This window comes from Zophobas morio, unplaced genomic scaffold (genome assembly GCF_036711695.1).
Source record: "Zophobas morio isolate AGI-343-1 ecotype UQ-CSIRO unplaced genomic scaffold, CSIRO_AGI_Zmor_V1 ptg000021l, whole genome shotgun sequence".
Taxonomy (NCBI): domain Eukaryota; kingdom Metazoa; phylum Arthropoda; class Insecta; order Coleoptera; family Tenebrionidae; genus Zophobas; species Zophobas morio.
Genome location: NW_026972126.1, coordinates 10969741 through 10991217, shown reverse-complemented (window position 1 = coordinate 10991217; position 21477 = coordinate 10969741). Strand labels below are relative to the sequence as shown.

Genomic DNA, 21477 nt, shown 5'->3' with positions numbered 1-21477 from the left:
TAGTACAACTTTAATCAAAATGAAGCAGTTTGTAAATTGAAAAAAGTAGCTGCACTTGCAATCCGTTCAAATAAGCGCTCGTTTGGAGAGAAAATTGAAACAAACAGCGTTATACGAATTGTAGGAAACGATTTTTATAAAATTCTTCGTACTTTTAACTTGGGGTAAGAAGCTGGACACCATTTCCTGAGTGAATATAATTACTGAAATGTCACGTGACAAGTGGAACTCCAACAATGAAGCGCCACTCAACACGTTAAGTTCAGCTAAACGAATGACATCTCAATTCGCATGCAGTTTTTTACAGTGTACTAAAAATCAATTGGCTTTACCATTAAAAGCGCAGTAGTAATACTTGCCGCTTGTAAAAGTTTATTTGTCAATATTCCTTTCATGTTATGGGTCTCTTTTATCCTCAGAATTGCAAACAGAGCTGCGGGCATTGCACAGAAAACTAATAGTGCTTGTGTTTGCCAACCTTATTTCAACAATGTGCATCTAACTGCATCCAATTTATGTCGATGACATCTGTGGGATATTCAAACACCAATTGGCAAGATATACAAAAGCAACTATAGTGTTACAAGGGGAGTTTACATAAAGTTCCAGTGATTGAAAAAAAGTGCCAACACTTGCACCAACATTCTAAGTTCTTAATACATAGGCTTCGGATCTTAGGTTTTTTGCCTTTTTATATCTACTTCAGGCATTGCAGCGAAATTTATATATTTCTCCGAATTTAAAAATTCTGTTTATTTAACGCCCATTTATTACTACCTAAAATACCTAATTTAATGTTAGGGACCTAAAGTGTTAATTAAACGACCTAATTGTAATGTTTAAAAGACTTAAAATAGGAGTCCATGACCAACGAAGCGGACGTGCTTGCACAAAAGAGATTTTCGGTGAATTCATTGTTTTGGCCGGCAGATTGTTTAAAAATGGGTTGTAAACAACGCCCTTGAGTTCAGTGGTACGGGTTGGCGTCGCCAACTGACAACGTTGGCCTGCATTTCATTTAAATTATAGCCGGAAGGAGGTGAATCTCTGAAAAAGCATTTTATTTTAGAAGTTCATTGTCAGTGATACTGAGTGTCTTTGCGTGTTAGTGAGTGTGCTGGGGCCGGTTTTGATTTTTGTGCATACAGTAAAGAATCCTCAAAGTGCCTAAGGTAAAATCATCCATGAAAGATAAAATCAAATTATGGTTCGGGAATAATTTGGACACTAATTTTCAATTTCCTTCTTCAACCAAAGACAATGAGCTATTCTGCAAAGTGTGTGGAAAAGTTGTATGTAAACATTTAAAATACTGAAGCTTGAATTGTGTTCACAAATTTGTTTCCTAGTTTAAGTGCGAAAAAAAAAATCACACTTTGAACAATACAGTAGTGATGCACATAAAAAGAACGAGAATAAATCCAGACTTTATTAAACATTAGTTCCGACAATGATTTTACGCAATTTTGCACCGATTTATGTAGGGCATTTACCGCAGCAAATATTCCATGAAATAAAGTTAGTTGTCCTGAGTTTAAAAATTTTATGCATAAATATACAGAAAGGCATTTACTTTCAGAAAGTATTCTGAGAAAAATTATTTACCAAAAGATTACGATACGGTGAGCACTAGAATTTTTATTTCAAAACTTTTTAACATAAATTTTATAATTTACAGGTAATTAAACAAATTAGAAATTCTATTGTCAATAATAATATATGGATTAGCGTCGATGAGACAACGGACAGATTAGGAAGATACATAGCACATTTAGTAATTGGAAAGTTATATTCTGATGAAGCTGGCCGTCCATTTCTACTAGCTTTGAAGCAGCTTTATAAAACTAATAGCAACACAATCTCGAGATTTTAAATGAATCATTGGGTGTGCTATTGATAATTTTAGGCATTAAAATTATTATAATTTATTTGATTGTCAATTTGCAGCTTTACTGTGGCCAAAAGGAACTAAACACAAAAAAGTTAAATGGTTTGTATCAGATGGTGCTTCATACATGATCAAAACTGGTACTAATTTGAAAGTGTTTTATCAAAATATAACACACTTAACATGTATGGCACATGGGTTACATTTAGTGTCTGAAACAATTAGACTGAATTATCCAGATGTCAATGGGATAATTAGCAATGTTAAGAAAATCTTTTTAAAAGCACCAATAAGAGTAGAGTTTTATAAAAATAGTTTACCAAATACACCTCTCCCACCTGAACCTGTATTAACCAGGTGGGGCATTTGGATTCAAGCAGCATTGTTTTATGCAAAACACTTTGATGTTTTAAAACAAGTCAGTGAATATATAATGTTTTTTTACTATCATTCTTATATTGAATATTTTTAGGTTGTAATGTCATTTGAAGCCACAGATGCACAAAGCATTTAAAAGCTCAAGAATTCCTGAATAAAGCAAACGTTAAAAATTAACTCTTGTACATTAAAATTCACTTTAAAATTATTGCTGATGCAATAGAACAATTAGAAACTATAGGTTTAAAATTACACCAAAGTATGGAAATTGTGGAAAAAGTGTATACATCTTTAAAAAACACACCAGGAAAGGTGGGGAAATGACGTTCTACAAATTATGTTCTCTGTTAAGTGATCAAAGGTGTAAATTTACAATCGAAAATTTAGAGAAATATATACATAGTTTGCTTTTGTAACTCATTTTAAATACCTGAATTAATATTTTATTTTTTGTTAAATGCGACTTGCTTTAATTTGATCGCCATTTTTTTGCGATAACTTAGAATTAGTAGACGTAACTATAGATCGTTTGTTTATTTAGTCATTTTTTTGTTTGTTACACAAAATATTTGTTTTTATAATGTTTTGTTTAATGTTTTTTTTTTAATATATATATTTTTGATGTATGCTTTTTCGTTGAGCAAATATTTTTTCCTCCAAGTTTTTAACCTAAACTAAGATTTTTATAACCTAATTCGTCAATTTTGGGACCTAAAAATGTCTCCTTTTATTAATTTTTTGACGACCTAAAATCGGAAGCTTATTAATGAATAATGATATAATAAAGAATTTGGCTTGTTTATTTTCGTACTGCAGAGGTTTGAATGTTTCATGCCCAAAACAAGCAAGCAATTGTGTTTTTTTTTTCTCTGAAGAAACACAATTATAATAAGTTATTTTAATGAAGATCATATACATAACGGGTGTTTATTTAAAAAAATCAGCAAGTTACCTTTGACATTATGGTAGAAGGAAACGTAGCGAAAAACGCACGTGGATGATTAATTCCGTAATTGACATTTGACAGTGGTTTGAGATTTTTGACAAGCGGAGTTGTTTACGCTAATACGCTTTATCTCATTTTCCGTAGTGTCCTGTTGTTCAGTTTACTTTTGGGTGTTTGATATAAATTTAAAAAAAGTCTTATCTACTCTCTTCACTTACTCCATCGGAAAAAGTGAGGTTAGGTTAGACGATCGATGGCATTCATAAATTTGAATTTCATCGCAGACATACTTCAAAAAAGATAAAGAAAAATCAATGGCAACGTTTTGACGAATTTCATGGACATTTGAAAGTTCAGAAACATTAAGCAAGTCAAAAATTGGCCTTAATTTCAGTTGGTTATCATTCAAATTCCTAGTTCTGAGAATATCTGTAAACGAACTTGCTTTACACAACATAAAAGACAGTATCAATCTGGTGAAAAATTAATGCAAAAATTTCTAAAGCTTAGGCAGAGAAAAATTCCAATTTGTGATTGACTAGCGAAATCAAATTATTGCGACCCCCAAAGCCCTGACTTGACACGCACATGTAATTCGTTTATTACAAAATTTTTGGCTAGCCCCAATTTTATATTTTTTCAGCACATCCCGCTTATTACATTACGAACACTCTACATATTAAACGGCATTAGTTTTTCTAGTCTGCCTCTACGTGGTGTGTTAAAGCTCACTGTTTAAATATGGGAACAGCGAATACCCAGATACCAAGATGAAAATAACACTAATTTTTTTACATTTACTTTTAAAATTCTAGAAAAAAAATATTTTATTTACCAGAAATGTATCTGTCAAAAATAATAAAAATACTAATACAGCGCAAATTCATTGCCGAGGCATTGCTTCATTTGCCTTAAATTGGCCAAGTCGCCCTGGAAATGGATTAACAACTGCTTCAAAATTATCAATGCATTGATAAAGGGCAAGGTTATACCTGTATTTCTAGCGAATTTTCCCCTTTAAAGATGTTTCGATCAACATTATTTAACAAAGGACACGTATATCAATTCCTTCACGTTCAGTGTAATACTAATAAAACATTGGGGTGTACTGATCTTGAGATTTGGTCAATAAAAAAATAGGGTCAACCACTCTTGATTTATTTAATAAAAAATATAAATAATAAGAGTCACAGCTTAAAATGAAAAAAAATCTACCCAGTCAGTGTTCGAACGCGAGACCATTTTGGTGTGGATTAGGCAAATTTTACATGAGATTCCTAATATACGTACAAAATTTGACAAAATCGGCCTAGTAGTTTTGAAGATTTTCTGTCTAATAAAAATTGACTCAGACAGACAAACGGAAACGGGAAACCACTTTTTTCGTACTCTCTTTTTGCGAAAATCTGAATGCCTATGGTAAGAAGTCAAGGCAGATTCATAAACCACAAATACAGAGGTATGTAATTTTTTAAATTAAAAGCCATTTATCAAAGACAATCTTGACTTGACGTCATCAAATTGTTGGTCGGGATGATTAATTAACTTTTGGTTAAATTTGTTTAACCACCTAAAATATAAATGAAACATAAAATTTGACAACACGGGACAGACGACAAATGATAGACAGACAAACGTAAACGGGAGATCTATTTTTTTCATACTCTAAGGTTCATGAAACGTCGAAAAAATATGAAAGTAACCATTCGCCCGATGGACTTCTTCCTGGGCTTGGCTCAGGACGTACAAATTTAAAAATATGCGATTAACTGGGGTACATTTCCAGGTAAGCGGGAAACCAAAATTTCAAAAAAATTGCTTTCAAATTACAAAAAGAAATGACAGTTGCAGGTAGCATAAGTTATATTTTAGATTTTTCAGTCATCAATATGATTCTCAAGAATCAAACCTTATTGTAATAGGTTTCAAGGCCGTATTTTATAAATGTTGAGCGCTATACTTTATAAGTGTTGAATACTGTTATTTGTACATTCTCTAATTTAGAACTGCTTATACAGAGCGACTCCAGAAAATGAATGAATCTTCTCCAAGCTATGGGAATGTTGATGACGTCATCACAAACTTTTGTTATGTAAACTCACTTGAAGCATATGCATAGCATTCTTCTTAGCTGTCCTCTAACACTCCGGACATATATATTTTATTTTAACTTACAGGAGTCGTCAAAAATTTCACAAAATAAAATTTTAGAACTTTTGAAAGAAGCTACATTTGTTGGGCTCTACTCCCGGAGCGAGGAAGGTTCTCTATAACAACTTAAACCAATTTGTTGTGTGCTGAATATGGCTTAACGTCCAGCAGGTAATCCAGTCGTAGGATAATGAATACAATTAAATTACACTGCTACCATTAGTGTAGTGTCCTTCACAAAAAAAATCCAAAAGCGGGCAACAGAGGCCTTATAAAATGAATTGGTACAACAACAACCGTATAAATGATTATTTTATATAAATATCTAACTAAAGAATGGATGCAAGTTCGACATACTGGTGAATTTTTCAATAAATTTATACTGACTAGACGGAAGCGTAACCGTCGATCGGGATATAATATATAATACAATAGGTATCTTGACAATTTATCACACTAAAACAAGTTTTTGAAGAAACTTAGTAGGAATATAATCACTTCTATTTTCTAAATAACTTCTATTATTCGGCTTAAGGGATATTCTAGAATCCGTCTTTGAACTCTTTCCAGTTGAAATATATAGGTCAGATGTATAGATGACCACACCACCGGTGCATATTCAAGCTTGCGGCGAATTCAAGAAAAATATAAAGCGTGCACTGCATTAAGATCAGAAAAAGTTTTTTGTCCAGTGAACATCTTCAATACACAGTAATGTTAGTAATGACATCTACATAAATTCTAAAGGTTAACTTGCCATAAAAAACACACTGCTACACCTAATATCGGCTAGTATCAGAAAAAGACATCACGTAGGTCATTTGTAAATAACGAAACAAACAGCGGCCCCAAGCTGGATCCTTGAAATGTTCCTAATTTTGATTGATACTAAAAAAATATAAAGCACATAATAATTAATAACCCTGCGAGACACAGAGTGGCATTAATTCGCTACTTTATGTGAAAATCAAAATGTGGCCATTTTTGCTAAGAGTATTTATCCTCATAAAATAATGTGTACCATTGATATAGATCCAACTCCATCGCTGGAGTTTTGAAAAAAACTTTAAAACACAAAAATGTTAAAATTTTTGTTGCCAGTTTAAAAGTGGTGTGTTGTAACATTTTTATAAAATCCACATACTTTTTTTTATGTTATGCGGCAAATATGCACAATACATTTTTTTAGTTTTGAACTTCACGAAAGTATCGATTGGTCTGAAAATTGTGGTCTAAACATAACGCGTGTGAAAAAATTAAATGCTCGAGAGATTTCATCAGCGCCATAAAGCACTGAGCTTTAGCTTTTTCATTTTACGTAGCAGTTTGTTTTTTAAAAAACCTATTAAAAGGTGTCCGCCATTGCTTTTAATCTGTCGTTCTCTAACACTTATCAGTGTGGTTTAATCACCGACATGCCAAATCTTTCCCAACGATGACTCGATAGCAAATTATGTTGCTCGCCCGAAACGAACTGAATTACTGAAGTATGTATTTCCGGAGGTACCAACACTGCTATAATCGGTTGTTACAAGTTTTATTACTGCAATTAATCTATTTCTTGCAACTACTACAACTGACCAACATCCTTGAGTGTATTTTCAGACTTGAAATATCTGTGCATGCATCTATAAACAAAAATGTGAAGGTCTACCTAAAAAAGCGTCCATAACCTTAACCCTGGATTTTGCAGCATTTTTCAAATATTTTTGTTATAGTATTTTCGCACGACTTGAAGGATACACCACCAAAGACATAATTTGTCAAAAATTACGAAGTTTTATATCATACGTCTATTTAGATTTTGTATGGATTCATTACAGTTGCAACCTTGATTAAGTAAACTCATTTAAATTTATAGGACGCAAAACAAACAAAGTAGAAAAAATAATAAGTGTACCCCTAGAGCAAAGTAACGCGTAAATGATTACGCAAAATGATCCTCGAGTATCCATGACACACCTTGAAATACAAATGACTATGACGTTTTGTGATTCTACATATGTATAAAAACTGGTTTGAATTTTCGGAAAAAGGACTGAAGCTGATTCCAACTAAAAGGAATAATAACGAGTTAATTAGAAATGTTTAACTTTGCACAAAATACACAACACGTAATTTCGTGCTACAATGCAACCAAACTCAACACGTCTCGCCTTCGCAAGATTCTTCCACACATTTCTCAAACATTCTAAATTCCCTTGTTGTTCTCAACGCCTCTCAAGGATTCCACACTCCACTGTTTATCACATTAACAAAGCCACTTTAAAGCATTCAACAATTGTTTTTTGTACTAATTTTACCTCACTTTTCGCCAATTAAACATGTTTAGAAACGATTAGCACCGCTATTATGCTTGTCCGGAACTCAACCATCAAATCTCAGCAGGAACATCTAAAAACAGAACATAACAACCTTGACAACGACCGCTATTTACATAATTACCAGCAGATTCATTTCTGGTAGAAAACTGATAAATCCTGCATCGGGGTCGATTTTGCTTTCAGTGGCATTCCATTATACACGTTTTTTAACGTCGCACGGAAACGTTTTTGTAGTCGTCCCTCCGGAAAAACTTTTCCTGTCGAACGGAGGGAGAACGTGAGGATTTATTTTCGGAATCTCCGAAGAACGCTAACGCACAATATTGCCGGTGATAACTTAATAATGATACAGTTTATCAATCCGGACCATATGCTCCTCACCACGCTATTAAAACAACCGATACTGGAACCGAGAGGTTAGTGACCATCACTCTAGCCAAAAAAAAACACTCGACGACGGCAACGTCTTGGGCGAGTTTGCGGGAGCTGTCAACGGTCGAGACCCATCGAACCTGTTATGGTGGTTATGTAATGGCAATTATTGCAGGTTAAAGACGAATCGCGAAATTTTTTGCATTCCGGGCAAAATATTCCTGTTTTGACAATAAATTGAACGAATTAGATAAACGAGTTCGACAAGTTTCAATGTAAACAGAGTGGATATAATACTGACTGCAAAAGGAGCCAAAAACCACAAAAATTGATGCAGTTCTTAACAAAATTGTGTAAATTCAATTCATTTCATACAACGTCAATTGATTCAAGATAGTAAAATATGAAAAATATATTAAATGGCTACTGAAAATGAAAAGTAATAAAGTTACAACAATGTAAAAAGTTATCATTTCAGTGACCTGAAAATTTTTAAATGAAACATGGTCCCTTGATTTTTGGCCCAATTAAAGTTTTGGATTCCTTCTGAAGAGATGATTTTTATTCATAGTATTGTTACGAAGTAAACCCATACGCCGCCCCCAAAACGACGCCTATGGGTTTTCTGGTATGTACAGCAATGAGTGGTGACTCATCATCGGTGACAGCGGCGTTCAAAAAAAGAAGAGCCTGGAAGCGGTTTGCCGGAAGTCTCGACAGCGGACTCCAGAACAACCTCGAAAGCGACGATCGCGAACTCTCCAGAAGAACGTATGGCTGCTTAAATAGGGACTATCATCGAGAACGGGTAGTCTAGCTTAATCCAACCGAATCAATTCGTGAGTATCAGTCAAACTAAGTCGAAATTATTCAATACAAATATTCTACTTTCCTAAATAATTAAGAAATTTTTGTTTGAAGTAAATTTTTAAAATTTGCGTTTATGGGAAGAATAGCAGAGCGGTTTAGGAAACTTTATCAGGATCACCTTACTGAACTCAAAGACTAAAATTATCTGGGAATTTGTCACACCAGGAAATATTCAAGGAATAAGTCGTTGGACTGATTTCGAAAATATAAAGATTTGTGTCCCAGTCATACCAAGCACGCTCGATTCGTTATTACCTACAGGGAAGATAAATGTATCCAGCAGCCTGTTGGAATAAATATAATCAGAAAAAATTCCAAAGAAAATCTCTACTAGCATTAGGATTCTCTGAATTAGGGAACTACACAGGTTATTGTTTTCGGAAATCCTCAGCATCATGCGGAGGCAAATATACATATGTATTCTCGAGCGTCATGAAGGTTGGAAATCTGAGATTCAACGTTCCAGGGGAACGAATAACGTCATGATAGAAAAACTTTAACATGGGAACAGCGTCTGTAGTTAATTTTGCAAATTTTTCACACTGTATAATTCAAAATTTTAAAACTCATTTTTACTTCCCGAGTGTAAGCAAAGGAAGAATCGAGACCCTCGGATGATTGCTAGTTTCATGTTTTCTCGGTTTTTTATTTCTAAAGTACGAAAAAAGTGGTCTCCGGTTTCCGTCGGTCTGTCTATCATCTGTCCATCTGTCCATCTGTCCGTCTGTCTGTCCGTCTATCTATTCGTCCGCATAATTAACCGTATGAAATAATATACTCCTGTATTTGTGGTTTATGAATCTACCTTGATTTTGTTTATTATTATTAGATTTGTTGTTGTTTAATCTGTCCTCATCTTTAGACATATAGTAAGGTCAAGCGTTGGGGGACAGCATTTCTTTTTTTTTCATTAGATAAAATAAATTTAATAAAATTAATCACTTTCGAATTTTTATTGGAATGAATCACCCCATTTTCTCGAAAATATGGAAATGTAATAATGATAAAATAAGAATTATATAAATAATATTCAGAATATTTTGTTCGATTGTGGCTTAGCTTCGTTAAAAATTTTAGTCCCCTGTTTTGAAGAGACAAACTCATTCAAATAAAATAAATTTCTATGGGCATTCTTTCGATGTATAAACATAAACCCTCGAAGTTAAGCACATTGTTATTGCTGAGAGGAAATTTTTTCCGTTGGTTGTGCAGACCGCGTCCTCTTGGAATTTGGGACCCCACGGCACAACCGTTGCGGGGGTGTTATTTATGCCGCTGGTCTTTACTTTATCGAAGTTACCACAAAACAAAAATCTCAAAAATAATGTTATAATTTTTCAAATAAGAGCGATTTGTTGGATCCATACTTTACGCTTGAGGGAAGTTTTTTTTATTTAGTGCGGTAAAAACTGGAATGGGACACTAGAAAAATGAAATATAACATATTACAGAACTAAAATACCTATATAAAATAATAAAAGCTCATTTTCTTATATTTTTTAACTGAATGTAAGCTCAGCTTTGATATCTGATTATCATTAAGAGTTACTAAAAAAAATTAGCCTTATAATATTAAACAGAACTTCCTTCGTCCCTGAAGTACAATCAAACAAAAAGTGTTTCAGAAAAAAATGGCGGCGTTTAGGATTTACAAAGTACAGCGTTCAACATTTATAAAGTACAATGTTCAAAATTTATAAAATACACCGTTCGTCGACACTGCTAATTATAAAATTTAAAAAATCTGGATGTGTAAAGAACAAACTAAAGACCGATTCATAGACCACAAGTATAGAAGGATGTTATTTTATGAAATTTACATAACATGCTTTATGCAAAATTTTGAGATGCCGTCATCAAATTATTAGCGAAGACGACTAGACAAATTCTGGTTAGCGTTTTACATGTATATAATATTCTAAAATACATATAAAATTTTACAACAATCGGTCCAGTAGTTTCGGAAATTATCCATCTACGAAAATCGCCAACAGACCACAGAAAACGACAGACGGAAAGGGAGAACATATTTTTTCATACCCTAGGAGTCGAGAAAACATGAAAATTGCCGTTCACCGGATGGACCTAATTACAAAATAAATACAATAAAAGCACATTAGTGGTAAAATTCAAATTCAATGTTCTAGTGTTTATCAATTCAACTTTTTTGTTTCAACCAAAAATTATTATCACGTCATATAAGCAAACCCTAATTAAGTACCTACTAATTCGATAAAAAATTGGTCTAAAGCTATTTACACAAAACTTCCAAAGGCTGTGAAGTACAGTGCAACAAATACAGTTTCGAAAAATAATAAAAATTTAATTATTTACAATGTAAATATATTTAGAGCACATAAACGGAAAAAAATTATTATCAGTACATGCTTAACTACAACTGCTTATGTTTACACATCGAAAGAATGCGACTACGTACCAAGCTGCTTGACCAGAATAAGTGGAAGAATTTGAATGGTTTTGTCTCCTTGAAACAAAGGATGCAACTAAAATTAGTAATTAGGCTTTAATGGAGCAAAGTATTCCGAATATTATTTTGGGTAAGTAGCTGTAATTAAGATAATTCTCATTTTATTTTAATTATTCAGTCTCAAATTTTCGAGAAAATGGAGTGAATCGTTCTTGATTTGATCAATAAAAAACTGTCACCCATGAGTCAATCTAGTAATTCGACATTTTTACGACACAGCCACGGAGTTCACTACACGTTAAAGCTTTAATATTGATATAAAATGTGATGATACAAATTGTATTTTTTTGCGAAAATCTAGGGCAAAATCATAAACCACAAGTATTGAAATATTTCATTTTATAAAATTTAAATAGCGTTTACTACAAAAAAATTGAGGGCACATCCTGAAATTGTTGCTGGAGATGATATTTTTTTAGCGTTTTGCCATCTACACAATATTCTTAAATTACATAAAATTGGACAACAATCTAATAAAAATCGATACGGGCAGACAGACAAACGGCAGATGGCAGACAGACGGAAATGGGAGACCTATTTTTTAGTACTCTATGGGTCATGAATCGTAGAAAAAACATTAAAGTAGCCATTTGCCGGATAGATCCTACTACAATATTTCTTTAACTTACACCTGGGAAACAAGAGGACATTTACAAATCACGTATACATACCTTGAAAAATGCTACTTCCTCTACTAATGAAGAACTATTCTACACTGATCGGCAAAAAAGCCAGCCACCCTGAAAAAATCGCAAAACCAGTTAAAAAATTATTAATTTAACTAGTGATTGTTATTTTATTAAAGAACCATTAACTATTGACAGACGATCTACAAATTAGCAAAAAAAAAAGACAAATAAACGCAGAATTAAATTTAATTTAACAAAATAACAGAAACAGACCAAGTGCGATATTTTCTTAATTAAAACAATAAAGGAGGCTGTTGTTGTAAACAGTGTTTTTCATCATTTGATTTTAAGTTTGGCAATTAATAAACATTTTCACGCGAAGACAATGCCGTTGACTCTTACAGACGTCTCTCAAATTGTCGCTCTGTTTCTGTTATTTTGTTAAATTAAATTTAATTCTGCGTTTATTTGTCTTCTTTTTTTTGCTAATTTATACATCATGTGTCAATAGTGAATGGTTCTAATAAAATAACGATCACTAGTTAAATTAATAATTTTATAAATTTTGGTTTCGCGAAATTTTTCAACGGTGGCCGGTTTTTTTTTTTTGGCGGTCAGTGTATAAGGTTTCCTTAAATTGTTTTACCAAACAACCATTGCGATAATATTGTGGGGTATTTTTTAACTAACATTCTAGAACGTAAAAAATACTCCTAGAACTTTTATTGTTATTGTCAGAACTATTATTGCTATGAATATTTCTTAGTACAAATTCTAAAAGTTTCATCTATGTTATTTATGTACCTAATTTCCTAAAATTTTTACAGCCAACTCCGATTTCCTTTTTTTTTCAATTCCCGAACATATTTTTTATGTAGACAATCTCACACATCTGGGATAGATAATACTAAAGTTTTTCGTTTTCAAGTTCGTAAGGAAGCAAAACAATTATCAATTTTTTTTTTTTTAATTAATTTAAAGTGTTAAAATTTGAGATCCAAATTTCTATGACATACGTAAAGTCGGCTATTTTTTTGTGTCACATAACAAGCATTGAAACATAGGATAGAAAGAGAAGAGCTAACTTGGGGTAATTCCAAGACCACACCATTCATCAGTTAATAACGTGAGGATGATATACGAAATAATTTTTGGGATTTTTGACCGTGTGTTAAGACCCCGCTTCTACGAATCCAGGAAAATTTAATTATATTTCTTGTAACGATAATGATCTCCGTGTCGTGCAATTTTTTCCTTTAATAGCCTGGCTTATATCTGAAAATCGAACATGAATTTGCAGTAAATTATATACTTGGAAAGATGCATTTTTCAATTTCTATCGTTCCATTTTTGGGAAAAAAGACATTCATTCTCCTTGCTGTCAACTGATAGCGATACGATAATTCTACATACCTAAAATTCCGCCAGACAATATGAATATTAAATTCGTAATCATTCAATTCATAATTAATTAGAAATCAACCACCCAAATTCAATTATCGCTCAATGCGACAACTTCACTCCGAATAAAAATTCGTAAGATAACAATTCAATCTCTTTTAGAATCACAGCTATCAAATCCGGCACTAACTATTTTAGCGTTCGTTGGCTTTTCGTGACATTACGAATTATACGAATAGGGCAAAGAATAACGACTAAATTTATACGCAGAGAGATTATAAAAAAGAGATACCAGAGTCGGCTGCATTTTTACAGTCATGGTGCTAATTCTGCTCTATGAATATCATATCATGTCCCCAAGTTGTTTTAGATTACAATTAACTGTGATAAAAGTGTCGATCTACATGACAGATATGTAAAAATAATACTTAATTTTCATCTTGAAGTTTTTTTTTTCAACTCACTGTTGTCTGCATTTACGCGAACTCTAAATAGCTGTCATGGCCATTAGTGCCACAAAAGACGTTAACACGCAATTTGCACACAACATTTTTTCTACAATACGATAATTTCTAACACAAATATGACAACATGATGTAGCCGCTCCTTACTATACAAAATCTCAATATTGTGGAAACAACAATTGATAACAAATGGAAAAATGAGCTACTGTCTTCATGTGACCACTGAATCAGTGTGATGTAAGAGAATGAAAGTGGTTACACCCACAATGAACGTATCAATAATCATTTTGTTTATCGAGTGAAACAGTCCGGCGAGACGGATGTCGAGGTGAACAATATGTCGAGAACAAAGTGATAAGATAACTCATGGAAGTAAAGTCTACTAAAGTTGCAAATCACAAAAAAAAATTACATGACAGGTATTTTAACAATTTAAATATCAATAAACAACGCTTAAAACATGTCCCGCAGGTACTTTTTATCATTATGAATTATTATAAACATAGCATTATCAGCACCCTGTAATTGCAGTTAATGAGATGCGAATTACCACACAAAACATGTACTTATCCCTAACAAAAAAGTGTTACCAGTAAAGACGGGCGTTATCGGTAGTGGTACAATTTTGCAGTACAGTAAATACAAATTACGACATTTCTTGGCACTCATGGAAGTAATTACTAGGTAGGTTTATAATCGCAATGTTTCCTTTATATTTTGCTCTTTAAATGAAACCTTTACAGTACGTTGAAAACCGAGCTGGCCCAATTATGTAACCTACGCTTTTGTGAAATTCAGGTTAAAAACACACTCCTTTGACTTTTCTTTTTAAAATTTGTTGGGTAACGTTATCAGTCGAAATTATATATTATCAACTTCTAGCATCTGTTCTGGTTACATTTCTACGTCCACAATACACTTTGTTTCGTTTTGAAAGACCGACCCAACACACTGTGAATGTGGGTATTTTATCGCTTCAGTAATCGTTATTTTACTATGAAAATTAACAAAAGATAAGAATTCACGTATTCATAATTTTTAAATTAATATGCAAGTTTTAGTTGAGTTATTGTTTTTCTAACACAAATAAAATGAACAAAAACGATGCCATATCTTGTATATCTTGATGAATATGTTGACTTACTTTTTTTTATTATGGATTTTTTTTTATTTTATAATTACGACACATACCGAATTTTCAAGAAAATAGCGCTGCGGAGAAAATGAGTTATTTTAAAACATTCATAAAAACAAAAATAGGTACTTTATGAAAAAAACCTCCGTAATTGCTTCCCATTTCATACATCTACCTGTATAGCCAGTATTAGGTCATTAAACAAGCACGTAGCCGTAATTGTAAGATATTACGACCATTAAAAAGTCACGGACGTGATGGTCGACAATATTTTAAACACCAGGAGACCCTCCCTGCTCCATAACACTACGCCCCCTACACATACAGCTTTATCTGTCACGACTTAGCAATTACTACCAGCGCAATAGTTTTATGAGGCTGTAAAAAAAAGTTATCGCTACAACAAGGGGAGGTAGGCATGTCAAGTATGAACAGTCACTGACTGACATCTAAATTAATTGTTATTTTCAGCGTGACACAAAGAAAAAGGACTGAAAAAAGCTCGACCATAAAACTTGATAAGGAAAATAAATCACAAAGCTTTTTCAATTACAATATTTCCCATTTTAATGTGAAACGTTGTACATTGTAACGTTTGTTTGTTTGATGTGTTTGATTTAACGCTAATGACACTAATACTTTTAGAATCGTGATTGCAGAAGGTTAATTAATTTTGAACATCGACATCACGAATTCGGCTTTTCCCAATCATATTCGTTGTTATTAATTAATTGCACACAAATTTATATAACAATGTTCATAAACGTGTATTAAATAAACAGACAATGTATAAGATAAATTTGTAGATTATGTTACAACTGAAACATGGATTTTGATTCTAATGTGACCACTTTGCTTAACTGCGCTGCTGAGGTCTTGGAAAACTGAGTTATTAAAGCGTGAAGAAGTAAGTATTAAATAATTTAATCACAATAATGACGATAATTACTTATAATTCGAAGTGATTAGAAAGGTAGGAAATACAATGCAGCCGAAATAGTTCACAACGAACTAACAGCAAAATTAGATCTAATTCAAGGTATTCACAGTCCTATTACGCTTAGACTCCATCACCAACACCCCTGTTCCTAATGCAAATAATTTCAAATAAAAACAACACTGACAGTCACGTTTAAAAAGTTAAAACAAAACATATGAAATTATAACTCGTCTATATTTACACCACATACGGTGTTTATAGTTTAACGATTATTTATTTCATTAATTTTTCATGAACGAGCTACTTACATATGGGTTTAAAATCAATTTAATGGTTTCCACTCCAACAGTCCATTTATTACTAGACGTAGATATACCGGAACATCAATGTGAATATTGTGAATGGTTACATGAAAAAAAAAAAAAACTTCCGTCTCAAATTATTTGGACAGAATTTCTTTCGCCGCTGAATCACGGTTCAACAAATTTTTTGAAAAATTCTAAATTTGATTTGCCCAGGGTAAAAAGTCAAGGCGGATTCATAAACCACTAGCACGTGAGTATATTTTATTAGGCAAAATGATCTAAGGGTCATTAAACGTTGAGAAAATATTAAAGAAGCCATTGGATGAATGGGCTCTATTACAATATTTATTTGTCTCAACGATCTTGTTAGTAGAAGATTATTTATTTTGCATCCATCGAAGCAATAGAATCCCACGAACTGTATAAGGTAATTTAATAATTTAGTAAGGTGAATAAATAACTTTTACTTAACGTTCTAATACCCCAATACATCAAAATTTCAGACCAGTCCATTAGCTGATATCAGATATAAATTGTAAAATTTTAATGTCAATACTTTTTCTTGGGACAATCTATTTTTGTAAAGCTAAAAATAAAGGTCGACTCTTAAATCACTAGCCAATTAGCACGCTGAGCTGCACATTTAAGGCAATTTTTTACAGTGGGTGAAGAAACGAATTTTGTTAATGTTTTTCCGTCGTCTGCACAGTACTTTTAAAATACTCCAAAATATGTTCGCCGTTTTGTAGATTATCTGTCAGAAAATCACAAACAAATTGACAAAAGTTGGAAACAAGAAATCAGAATTTTCGTAATCTACACGCTGTGTAATCGTCCAAAAAAAGCAAAATGTGAAAACAAGCCTATTACAATACTCCCCTTATCCAAAAGTGAGGAAGTAAAAATATACAGTATGTCCCCGGATTGAGTTCACAAGAGGAAAAAAAACTGTATTTTCTATTTTACAAAAAAATTACATAGGAATAACATTTTTTGCTTAATTCAAAACGAATAAATGTGCAATTAAAATTTCGAAAATTCCTAGTCCGGGACCATCAACACGGTAAGTTTTTGGAATCAGCTCATCGAGATTTATACTCCCCAGTTTTTTTTTTGAATTTTTAGATATTTTCGAAATCTCATTGTCAATACTCCTCTCCCCGTTTGAAATTTTTGATCTTCCCCAAATCTTACTTTCGAAATTACACAAAAAACTTTTTTATAAATTTCGATTATTTTCGGGTTCTTTTTTCGGCAAATCAGTACAATGTTTTCAGAACTGCCATGTTTTTCGAAAAATTTTAGTTATTTGTTATTTGACGAGCTATAGTGTGACTTCAGACTAATAATCCGTGGCGAATTCTCAAAAAGCTTGAGTTTTTTATTTTGCATTCGGAACTAGTTTTTGAAAAATTCTGTTTGCAAATTAATTTTTCAAGTTTGTCAGATGACTCTTAACTGAATTTCTTCAGACGTTCTGGACGAATTTTCTATAAAATTGTGCTCTTTTCCCGTCGAACTGAAGAGTTTTAACAGTTTTTTGAAAAGGGTTTATATAATTGTCAAAGTTTTCACAATCATACCTTTAAAATGTCCGCGCTAACTTTAAGTCCCCTGGTGTTTTATTTCCGGATAAATTTAAATGAATCTGGTTTTGAACGTTTAGTTTTTTATTTTTTATGAATTTGAAAAAGTATTGAGTGCCACATTTTTTTTAATCCAGGAGACTCTTGGGTACCCATGGTGCATTATTTTGAGGGCCCATGGAAATTTGTTTTGCAAATTAAGTATTTAAGGGTGGCGTCTGGTTCGGTTTCGCCCAATACTAAATACATTGAAAACATCGTCGTAGTTTCCGGAATTGCATTTTTAAAATACTGAACTCTCCAACCAAGTCAGAATCTAAGTAAACCTGTATTCTGCTACCGCATCACAGCTCGTTTAATGCCGATTTCTAGTTTCAATAGATTTTGACTTTTCGCGAGTTAGTTACCTCAGTCGTGGATTTTTTAATATTATAAATGGTATCAAAAGAAAGCTGACACTTTTCCCCAGGGGACCTCCTATCTCAGAATGCAAAAAACTTCAGCACTTCGTCAAAAAATGCATCAATGTGCCGGTTAAAATGTGATGTAAAAGTTGTTCAACTTTATAATTTTTTTTTGTAAAAACTGCATACTAGATATGAAAATAAATATGGAGGTCCCCTGGACTGAAGTTTGTTAATTCGAAATATAATTTTTGTAAAGCGATATATCTCATATTTTTAAAATGCAACTCCGGAAACCGCGACGATGTTTTCAATGTATTTAGTATAGGGCTAAACCGAACCAGACGCAAGCCTTAAAATAATTTTGTAGGACTTTGGTGTTCTATTTTTGGAAAATTCTGACGTGACCTGTTTTTGAGTTAATTTTGGGACCCCCTCTTTTTTTTTTGAAAAACTTAAAACAATCTTGAGGTTCTAGGTATTCTTACTTGGAAAGAATTTGAAAGTGCTTTGGAGCCTTTGGTGTCTTTTCTTATACAAATTTAACTAAGTTTCTTAAGAGGATACGTCATTTACTAAAATTAGTCTTATCTTCACGGGTACTAGCCCCGCCCACCCGCCCTCTCTTTTCTTAGAGGGTATCTCATTTGCCGAAATCGCTCTTATCTTAACACGAATTAACCCCGCCCACCCACCCTCTCTTTTCTTAGAGGGATCTCATTTGCCAAAATCAGTTTTATCGTAGCAGGTTCCTTAAAATCGAAAAAAACTAAAAGTAACGAAGAACTTAGAAATATGAAAAAATTAATTTTAAGAATACAGACCAGGAATATTGAAGTTTTAGTTGCAGATTTATTCGTTTTGAATTAAGCAAAAATTACTAGTCCTGTCATTTTTTTGTAAAATAGTAAATACAGTTTTTTTTTCTCTTGTGAACTCAATCCGGGGACATACTGTATAAAAAAAACGTGTCTTACAAAAATACATTCAATTTCGTACTTTGGTAAACGAGAAATGGGAAAAAAGAAGCGCTTAAATATCGAAACATATAGCTAAATGGGACCCTTGAGAGGCGTTCTAAATACCTACTCTTGGGGATTTTTATACGTAAAAAAAAGTGTAAAAAACATATCAGGTTTTTAAGTCAGATAATTGTAATATAATATGTACTTGAACAATGAGTGGTTCTTTGAAAAATGATAAAATTTGATTTTGTGTTCTTTGTTTTGTCATCACCTTTATAAAATAAAAATCAATGGCGGCGTAAGAGTATACTTGAAAGAGATAACCAAAGCCAAAACGCGCTTAAAAAGAATTCGACTATTAGCACGTTCCGGCAACAAGCATCTGCGTTAAAAGAAATTGAAATTTGATTGATTTTGTCTCCTCAGCAAAGACGTATATTTTAACGCAAGTAACTACAATTTGGAAAGCGAAATCCACATGGAATATAAAATAAATGGAAAAATACTGTTCACTTCTAATGTACTCAGACTACAATTTTACTACTTTTCGTGCTGTTGGTAGCATTTTCAATTTTTAAATTACAAAAGTGGGTAGTTTTATTCATGGTTTGGAACTCTTTTTTAACTAGTTTAACATACGATTACAAGGAGTAACTGGAATATAACTCTTTATTTTGTGCAGTATGTGAATTTCTACTGACCGATCTAGTAAAGTCGCTCCTGGATACTTAACACAATAATTAATTGTTAAAATAACAGCCACACGTTTATACTGAACAAATAAAGAAACGAGAATAGGATTCCACAAAAAAATCAATTGCGTATCCAATAGTGTGTCAGTTCGAATACTCCATTAATTTTATTACTTGTTGACGTACCCCCTTGAAATTTTTACGACGCGACGTGTAGATTATTTCCAGATCTACCTGTGAAAATATTTAAACATGATTTCGTCGTTCACACCCGCCCACACCGATAAACAAAATTTTCAGTATCGGAAATAGGAAGAAATTTTATTAAGAAAACAACATAAAAATGGCTCCATCCCCGTAGCTTATTGTTTTATTAACACTAAATCACTTCACTCGATGTCCAGTTAATAATAGTCCGATCCCTATAGGGAAGTTTTATTTTAGCCATATAGCTAGTGACAATAAATAAAGATCGTTTATTTTTAAACTATTAACTGGAGGATTATTTATTTATTTCGCGGTCACTCCTGAGACCTCTGGAGATCCGTTTCTCCGGATGAGTACCCCGAGGTGCTTTCTCTCCAGAGAGGGAGTGGCGCCCGAGCAAACTGCCCCGTAGAAGGCGCCAGAGCCACTAGTCGGGTCAGGGCGCGGCGCCGACGTACGCCACACCCCCCATTTGGGTATCGGTAAAACCTGTCACCGACACCAACATAGCAATTTTGTCCAATAAAAATCGACACAGACAGACAACAGACAAACAGAAGCACCTATTATTTCGTACTCTATATATTTATACATTTTTCTCCTACTCAAAATTTTGCCGAATAAATCCTATCTGAAATGTAGAAAATATGATGAGTCTGTACTTGCGATTTATCTACACAACAGGAAAATATATATTTTTTAAATGCGTCCATTCCGGAACATCAAATGATACGTAACCGATCAAAGTATAACTAATAGATTGCATTTTTTGACGCCATATCTTTAACATGATCAATAAAAAGAAAATAAATCTCCGATATATCTTCAGATTGTCTCCTTTTTTGGAACTTTGTAATTTAATTACCTTATGCATGAATATTTGATTGCGTTTCTTGTGCATATCGTCCACCTATTGCACCATCCACTCGCACGAATTCACTTTTTTCACAATTCACGCACTTTTACATCATTAAGTTATTACGGCGTCCTGCCACGTACGATGTCAACACTCTAATTTCTCAATTAATACTTATTCGGAATGCTCCAAATCGAGCACAGCCAATCCGTAACCCTGAAAACAACGAGCCTCTTACTCTTCTTGATACATACTCGCACTTTATTTTCCCAGTCTGGGCCATTCTTCTCCGCTTTGCTGATGTTGCTTTAGCGACCGAGCGGCTTACGTAGTATGTGCAATGGTAATCTCTATAAATTACCCTCGAGCTCTCTAACGAGAAAACGATGCACTGACCTGATTGGCTCGTCGCAATTTTTAATGTTTCCAGCAGTTTCCACGGCGGAAAGCAGTTCCGTTCGGCCAACGGCGAGGGC

General features: G+C 33.2%; 1 long non-coding RNA gene across 1 annotated transcript in view; it reads right to left on the bottom strand.

The window, feature by feature from the left end:
* Positions 1-21477, bottom strand: part of LOC135133234 (uncharacterized) — a 149666-nt gene that overhangs the window by 57868 nt on the left and 70321 nt on the right. The window lies entirely within an intron of this gene.